This window comes from Benincasa hispida, chromosome 10 (assembly GCF_027475165.1).
Source record: "Benincasa hispida cultivar pf3 chromosome 10, pf3_genome.v1.1, whole genome shotgun sequence".
Classification (NCBI taxonomy): Eukaryota; Viridiplantae; Streptophyta; class Magnoliopsida; order Cucurbitales; family Cucurbitaceae; genus Benincasa; species Benincasa hispida.
The window spans coordinates 49443365-49452769 of record NC_143487.1 but is presented as its reverse complement, the minus strand read 5'-3'; the positions used below and the strand labels follow the sequence as shown (position 1 = coordinate 49452769).

Genomic DNA, 9405 nt, shown 5'->3' with positions numbered 1-9405 from the left:
GACTGCAACTGATTTGTTCTTTGGGAATGCTTCTAAGGTCCTATGGCAATCCATGTGGAAGACTAAAGCTCCTCTAAAACCTAAAATATGCTGCCAGAGAGTTATTCATAACATTTTTTTAACTAAAATTAATCTTGCCAAAAAAGGCATCCAATCTGATTTCATGTGTGTGTTTTGCATGACTCGTGTGGAAACAATACATCTTATATGGTACTGTTTGATAACTAGAAAAAAAATCCAGTAGATAAATCAAAACAATAAAGAAATATACAGTGGTTCGACCAATTTGGTTTATATTCATTTTGAGAATCAACTTGAATGAACACGTTACAGAAAAATAACAAATATCAACAATCTGTATTTTATGATGGCTATCACGATTAACCCACCTCTTGATCGAGACAAATCATCGAGAAAAATACCCACTGATATCGAGAGACACGCGTGGTAAACGACCTCTAGAATGAAGCGCAATCCGTCCGAAATGGACCCTGAACTGTGGCCGTAAAAACCATAGATGAACCCGTCACAAACCGAAAAAAACCGCGTCAGAAATCACCTGAACTAGAGAACCCAAGCTGCTGAACGATATTGTCACGGAATCGAGAACCCACACGTTGCAACAACCCTCTGCAATCGAAGACCCAAATCGCCAAAACGCCTAAAACGGATCGGACAACCATGGTTGAGAACAACCAGCATCGGCGAGGTTAGCTGAAGTTCACTCTCTATCTAGGCATGGTGTCGTGTCATGCGGCTGCCCTCCCAATCCTTTCTTTATGAGCTACACGATGGGTGCTCTAAATTGGAGAAGATCCCATTAATTACAAAAATGCCACAAATCAATAATTACAAAACTGTCATTGATTGGACTTTTAATTCCATCAATTTTCTTAATAAAACCTACCTAAATTACTTGTTATTTTCTATACATCTCCCTCATATCAAGAATATTCAAGTAATGATTCTCCACTCACACTATCATCCAGATTTAACATTCAGTTCATTTAACAAGTCTATGAGGTTAACATATATGAAAAATTCTCAACTGTACGAACTTTGACCAATTCAACATCTTTCTTAGTAACAACTTCTCTGATAAAATGAAATTTTACATTGATATGCTTAGACCGTTCGTGATGAGATGGATTCTTCACAAGATGAGAAAAAATCTCTATTTGACAGGGTTTCTTCCAATCCGGTTAAATTTCATCCAAATGTAGTATCTTCTCTAGGCAAAATTTTTGAAACATTGTGGAAATTCCATTTTCCCTACGATTAGTAAATTATTTCAATATTGGACCTTGGACATATCGCCCGTCTCCACCCTCAACAGAAAATAAGAGCTTTGGCTTCAGCACGGCCATACATAACATAGAAATCACACTTGGGAAGGGGGGACAATTATGCTGGTCCTTTGGGACTCGAACTATTACTCAACAGAAAATAAGAGCTTTGGCTTCTTCTCATCAAACGAATGGCATCTTCTTCTAAATTTGGAGTATCCTACTTTCACGCAATTCACAGAAAGAAAATACCAAAGAATCCACTTTTGTTTCGGGAAATTTCCAAACGAACAATTTCAGAAAAGTAACTCCATTCCCAACGGTCCAAAGATTATAACATTCTGGCTATCACAACGAACGATAGGAATAAACTCCTGCGCAACAACTCACTAACAATACATTTTAACCACACTGCCTCTTTAGCAGCTTCACCTACTTAAATATACTATAGACAAAGCAACAACTAACTGTAGCAACTTTCTAACTGACCACATTACCATTGATAGCTTTAAAAAAGAACTATTATTCCTAACTTAATTTAGGCTCATTATCGGATTTTACGTGTTTATTTCCCTATTTTGTAGATGTCGAGCAATCAAGAGGTAGAATTAATCATTTAGTGAAGAACGGGGTTAATTTGAAGCAATTTGGAGTTGATTTGAGCATTTGGGCTTCAAAGGAGTTGAAAAGACCAAAATGCCCCTATCAGGGTGTCACAATGTTCGTAATTTGGCTAGGTCTGATGCTCGTGCAACGTTTAGAGGCAGTAGATCGTGATGTAGGGGGCATTGCAACACTGCCCCTAGCATTGCAACGCTCCGGAGTTAGAACATCGCCATCGTTGCAATGCCACGCAACGCTCAAACCCATCGTTGTGTGACAAAATGCTCAATGTTGTAACGCTACGAACTTTGACGGACGGAGTGTGAAGCATGCACGCAAGATAGCGTTACCCCCTAGATTTTTGCCTTAACGCTCTCTTTCCGCCGCTTCAGCTTTGCAACGCAATTTCTAGCGTTGCGATGTTGTCTTAATTTTCTATAAATATCCCTCTTCGATTTTAGGTCAAAAGAGGCTAACTTTTGGGGGTTGAACTGATGGAGACCGAAATTAAACTTCAATCTTCTTCCTTTCCCATCAGACTTTAGTATCTTTAGGTTAGTTTTTCTTTTTATTTTGAGTTGTAATCAATGGATTGTATGTGTATCTCGGATTTGTCTATGAATTAAGAGGTAACTCCTATCTAATTTCTTTTGAGCAAGAGCCCTATGTTTATTTTTTGAAGGTTTTCTAATTAATTTAACCGAATTATTGTGAACTCTTTAGAATGATTTGATTGAATCTTAATGGAATTTTTATAAATTGATATGACAAATTAGGGTCTTGAAATTCTTGTTTGCAAAATCGTCATAGCCTATGCATATATTGATTGATTTAGTTGCGCATATTAGGATCACTTGTGTAAGGTCTAGACTTTTTCTGACCAAATGCATATGCCCTAATATAATCTTTTCCAAATAAATCATGCTATAAGATATTATTTTTCCTGCTTGTAGTATGTCTCAATAATTGAACCCTTTTGTAATGCAATTCAATTTTAACTTGTATGTCGCTAAGAATGAAGAGTTGTAAATTGAGTTAGAATTTGGCTAATTGAGCTATTAGATTTTCTAATAGGTTGAGGGGTTGACAGATTCATTGTAATTAATTGATGCCTAATGAAAGAAATTGCATAGGAAACTCTCTCTTGCTCTAGAAATTAGATAGACTCTATTATAGATTACATTTACCCTCCATTTACCGCTCTAGTTATAAAATTAACTTAACAAAAAAAATCGCGCTTCCCTGTGGATTGACTCGGACTTACCACTGTTGCTACATTTTAGTTGTAATAGGAGTAGTTTGGAATATACAATTTTTCTTTTAATTAAGTTTGAAGCTTATTAACAACGTAAGTTTCGGACTTCGTAAAAAATGGCGCCGTTGCCGGGGAAGCCATTGATGTTTCGTTAGTTAAAATTCTAGTTAAAGTATTCTTTTGCTTTTGATTTGTTTTCCTTTTTGTGTTAGTATTTTAAGCATGGATAGATATCATCAACAAGGATGAGGACAATCGAGTGGAGCATCTCGACTTAGTGACGAGGTTCGTGACCTTCGAGATCAACTTGCTGAGTTAACTTCTTTGGTTAGTCAGTTGGTTACAGGTAGCCTATAGCAGGTAGAAGCATGTAGTACTGATCACCTTGAGCAAGCATGCTCAAGTCTACAGTGGAGCCCTATGCCACGAGACTACTCCATGCAAGGGTATCCTAGTTATATGGATGACGATTTTCATTAGCCTAGATGGGAGGAGTTTTATGGCTATGGAAACCTAGGATGGGACCAATTCTACTATGACTCACACCTTGCCACATCCGACATGATGATGCATGCTTATACCACTGACTCAGGTATGTCATTAGAAGATGTGATTAGACAACTTACTATTAACAATATTGTTTTTGAGCAAGAGATCCGCGACCTTCAGGAGAGCTTTAGGTTTCAAACTGAGGTTGGAGCTGATCTTCAGAGTTTAAGAGACAGACCTGCAGTGATGAGGTAATCTATGTCGACATTAAGGATGAGTTGGAGGATAGCATGCCATGTTTAGAATCAATTTGTGAGGACTATGGAGAATCTGAGCCTAAACCCGTCGAATCCCAGGTGAGCCCTGTTCCACTGTCTGGTATATCGTATATTTTTTTTTTTTTTTTTTTTTTTTTTGTTCTTCTTGTTCTCAAGAGTAAGTTGAGTCAGAGTTTTTTATTGATGTTAAAAAAAATTCCTTCTTGGAGGGAGCTAGTGAAAAATTTACTACATTTTCATCCGACATCTTCTCACCGATTTTATTGAGATCAACAACTAATCTTTTAAAATTCATCCAAGTTCTTTTCTAAGTCTTTACTTAGTCCATCTTATGTTAAAAAAATTTCTCTTTTAGATATAATTTATTTGGCTTATTTGGCAAAGAATTAGTCAAGACTTTCTAACTTTTTCCATAACACCACCGGTAGTGGTAGGCTCATCTACTAGCCTAAGCACAGATAGAGTATTATTGTAAGCTATTTCATAGTATCCTTTTTCTCAATTTCTGTAATCGTTGGCATAAAGTCTTTTTCGCCTAAGATTTTAGCTACTTTTTATTGAACTAAAAGAACCATAATTTTTTTCCTCCATAACCCGAAATCATCCTTCCCATTAAATTCGTGTAGACAAAGAAACCATACGTCAAATTTACCTCAACAAAAAATAACCTGAATAAAGAATTTAACATCACACTACCATACACACCCTTTGGATCAAGTGGAGCTCTAATACCACTTATAAAATTAAATCGAACTCAGAATGTCCAAAGAACACACTACCATACACACCTTTTGGATCAAGTGGAGCTCTAATACCATCTGTAAAATTAAATCGAACTCAGAATGCCCAAAGAACACACTACCATACACACCTTTTGAATCAAGTGGAGCTCTAATACCACTTGTAAAATTAAAAGGAACTCAGAATGCTCAAAGAGAATGCACACATCCAGCAGATAAATCAAAACAATAAAGAATAGAACAGAGACACAATAATATATATTCGTTCGATCAATTTAGTCTACATCGACCAGAAATAACTGAGTTACAGAAAAATAATAAATATCAACAATCTGTAACTATGATGGCGATCACGATTAACCAGCCTCTTGACTGGGACTAATTGTTGAGCAAAACACCCACTGATACCTAGAGAAACATGTGATAAACGACCTGTAGAACGAAGCCCAATCCGTCCGAAATTGACCCCTAAACCGTGGCCGTAAAAACCATGGATGAAACCCGTCACAAATTGGAAAAAACCACGCTGAAAATCACCTGAACCGAAGAACCCAAGTCGCTGAACGATACTGTCACAGAATTGGAAACCCACACGTTGAAGCAACCCACAACCCTCTACAATCGAAGACCGAAACCACCAAAACGCCTAAACCGGACCAGACGACTCCACCTACTGCTGAGAGCCACTAGCGTCGATGCCGTCTGATCGAAGCCCAATGTCGACCACATCTTCTAGGTCTACTGAAGTTCACTCTCTCTCTAGGCATGGTGTTGTGTAATGCCGCTGCACTCCCAATCCCTACACGATGGGTGCCCTAAATCGGAGAAGATCCAATTAATTACAAAAAAATTCACAAATCCATAATTACAAGATTGTCCTTGGGCCTTTAATTCTACCAATTTCCCTAATAAAAGCCCACTTCATTATTTTCTACTATAGATTTTGGAGGGAAAGAATAAGTTGGTGTTCTAGATGCAATCGATAGAAGTTGAGTCCATCAATGATTCAATTAGCATATATATTCTTGAGATTCGACCTGAGAGAGAGGCATCTAGTGGTAAAAGGCTCTGTGGAGATCCTCCGTCTATGTATTAAGCCTCCAACTGGGTGGCATCCTCCCAAGGTATCCTTCTATAAGTTAAATATGGATGTTATTTGCAACTCTGTCTCTAAGCTGAGCTATCTGGATTGGGTGCTTTGAGACTATCTAGTTCGTGTACGTCTTATTGGATTGAAATTTATACCTCGATGCAAGGAGGTAAAGATTCTTGAAGCGAGACATTTGTCATGGGCTTGAGAGTACTTCCTCCCTTCATATCTTTAATCTTTTGGTTGAATCTGACTGTTTGGAGGATATTAATTTGTTGAATGAGATGCGATCAATATTTCTAAAGATTATTTCTTTATTGAGAGGCTAAAATTTGGTGATGTGGACTCGGAATTGTCTCATTTTCACCGTAGTCAAGATGTATTGATATATTTTGTTGAGAATAAGGCTCTAGAGGATCTGGAATCTTCCATTTTTCATACTCATTATCTTGATTGATTTACTCTGATTATGTCCCTTTGTTATGTTGTAGCTTGTCAAAGCTTTGTCACCTTTGGATTGTTTTGTCTTTTAGGAAAAAAAAAGTTTGTGTTAATTGAGTTTCATCTAATATTTTGTACTACTATACCCTTCTTAAATGCAAAATGGCTATATTCATCCTTTCCTTTTATCATATATTAATTTTTTATATGATTCAATAATGAAGGGAATAGTGACGTCAAAATTTTCTATCATCTAAATTCTCTAAAAATAGTCTCAAACTTTCAGTTATGTGTCTAATAAATTAATGAATTTAAAAGCGTTTAAAAATTCATGACTAAATTTATAATTTATAAAATTTAATGAGTTATAACATTTAAGGACCAAATAGACGCAAACTTTAAAATTTAGGAACTTAAGTTATTATTGGATCAAATATATATTATAGTAATGACATGAGAATAGAAGAGGGAGAAAGGTACAATTCCATTTAATAACGAGCATAGGCACTTTCGTCATTCATCAAAGAATACAAAATAAGAATAATAATAATAATCACACAAATTCAGGCTAGAGGAAAATATCTGGTGGAAAATTTTCCAAACTTCCTCCCTCCATTGTTTGCTATAAAGAAATATTTAAGACCATAAATTAAAATAATGTCACTTAATCACATGTCAAATTTGTAATGAAAGTAGTTTGTTCTACTTCAACTTGTAATACTAAAAAATTTTGGGGCAATTGCAAGATTGATAAAATAGGTTATAAAATTTAGGCCTATAACCCAAAAGTTCAACCTTTGCAAAAATGTTACAATCGGCCAGCCCAAACCAAAATTATAATTGAAAAGTTAGAACTACCCTTGTATAATTTTTTCCATCTTTTCAAACTACCACACAAAGAGGAGAGAATGGGCAGCATGGAGCGACGGATGCAGAGGGCGAATGTGGATTTTTCTCTCAGTTTCCCCATCACTTGTTGAAGATTTTGAAAAATAAAAATGAGAGAATGGGTCAAATATGGGGAATACAAGAAATTAAAAATAAATAAAATTATTATAATAAATAAATTAACATGGCACTATGGCGGTAGTAGACTTAAAAGTTAATGGATATCTGATATACTGCTGATATGTTGAATATACAAAGTTGATTGATATGCAGTATACAACCGAATTATTGATATTATTGAAAGTTGTTTGATATGTATTGATATACTATTGATGGACATGAAAGTTGTTTGATATCTAATATATTACTGATATATTCTTGATATTCTTGAAAGTTGATTAGTATGTGATATACCGATGATATACTATTGACATTCTTTAAATTTGTTTGCTATCAATTGATATATTGTCGATATATTATTCATACACTTAAAAGTTGATTGATATGTGATATACTACTCATATACTATTGATATTCTTGAAAGTTGATTGATATATAATATATCAATAATATCATATTAAGGTTCTTGAAAATTATTTGATATGTATTGATATACTATTATTAGACTTAAAAAGTTGATTGATATATGATATATTGTTCATACACTTCGAATATTGATTGTTGTTTGATATATCCTCATGCCGTACTTCAAGTATTTACTGATTGATGTTTGATACACTCATGCGTTTATATCTAATATACTGCTCATACATTTGAAATATCATGCTTATAAAATGAAACATTTTTATTGATATACTCTCTTTTAGGTATATCGATTATGTGACCGATATACATTTACACTTTGATATTAGATATATAAGCTTACCGATACATTTGATATATTATATTTATTAGCTTATTGCTACATTTTGGTTATTATATAGGTAAAAGTCTATTTTGGTTAGTTTAGTTAAGATAGTGATTGATGCACTTTGAATATAATAGTTTCAGAATACTTGCATTGCGCGTCGTTTGTAATATTTAAAATAGGTACATGTGAGCTTATAAAGTTGAACTATGTAGAATTATTTTATTATTATTATTTTTTACAAAATACAAATTAGATAAACTCAATATAAAATACATTGTATAAAAGAATGTGCAAATTAAATTTAAAAAATTGAAACTATTCCATTTTGAATTATTTGCATAATGGTGTCATTTAAATAGTTTTGATGCTTTATTATTTTAAATAATTAAGTTTGTTTTTACACATATCTTGATTTATAAATAATTATATTATTTTTAAGATTGACTATTGCTAATTAAATAAAAATATAATTAGTTTTAAAACAACATATTTTTAATTAAAAAAATCCAACCAAAGAAACCAAAGAAATTAACAATGGAAAAAAAAACTAAAGAAGTAAAAAGATTGATACAAATTACAAACTTGACTAGAATGATGGTCCCTCCTTGATTAAGCAAAAAGTTTTTTTCCTTCCTCATGTCTATCATTATCGTTACACTTTTGTTTTCATATAAAAAAAATCTAACCAATAAAAAGAAAAAAAAATACATTTTTCTTATTACTCACCAAACCAGATAAAAAAAGGCATATGTCAAAATAAATTTCATTTCAATAATTAAATAGCCCGTTTTCCTACGTGTCTTTTGATGCCAATGGGACACAACCATTTGAGTTGATGCTACTTTTTATGATTTACATATAAAATTTTTTTAAAAAAAGCTGATAAATACACATAAATTATCAAATTTCGGGACATTTATTTCTTTAGAAAAGAAACATTGAAAATTCAAAAACTCATTATGGTTAAAGAGGTACTATATCTATCATTTTTTTTTAATTTTTTATGGAGTTGTTAAAATGTATTTGTTTTCTAATATGATTGGTTACAAATATTAATTTTTATGTAGATTTAGGATATAAAATAATATTTAAAGTATTCGGGTATAATGATATTTATTAAAATACTAATCTTTTTTATTATCTATTTCTTGAGTTGCTCCAATTGTGTTAATTTCCAAGCTCTACAAACTTCTAAAATCATTCTATATTTTTTTTCACCAATAAATTTTTAGTAGATGTGTTTCATTATCTACACATAATTTTTTGTGTGTGTTTCAAATATTGGTTGAATTTTATATGTTAAAATTATAAAAAAAATATAAAATAATAAAAAAGAAAAAAAGAAAAAAAAGAAAAAAGAAAAAAGAAAAAAGAAAAAAGAAAAACGAAATGAAATTTTGTGGTTAAAGATATTTTAACCAATTTTGATATTATGCTATATTTAAAATGGAAAATATATACTTC

General features: G+C 32.9%; 1 long non-coding RNA gene across 1 annotated transcript; it reads right to left on the bottom strand.

The window, feature by feature from the left end:
- Window positions 1-4885: 4885 nt before the first annotated feature.
- On the bottom strand, window positions 4886-5861 carry LOC120088565 (uncharacterized). The gene is made up of 2 exons (XR_005484962.2): window positions 5689-5861; window positions 4886-5466 (listed from the first exon to the last, which is right to left on the bottom strand). It is a non-coding gene; the product is annotated as an uncharacterized LOC120088565 (long non-coding RNA).
- Window positions 5862-9405: the final 3544 nt, after the last annotated feature.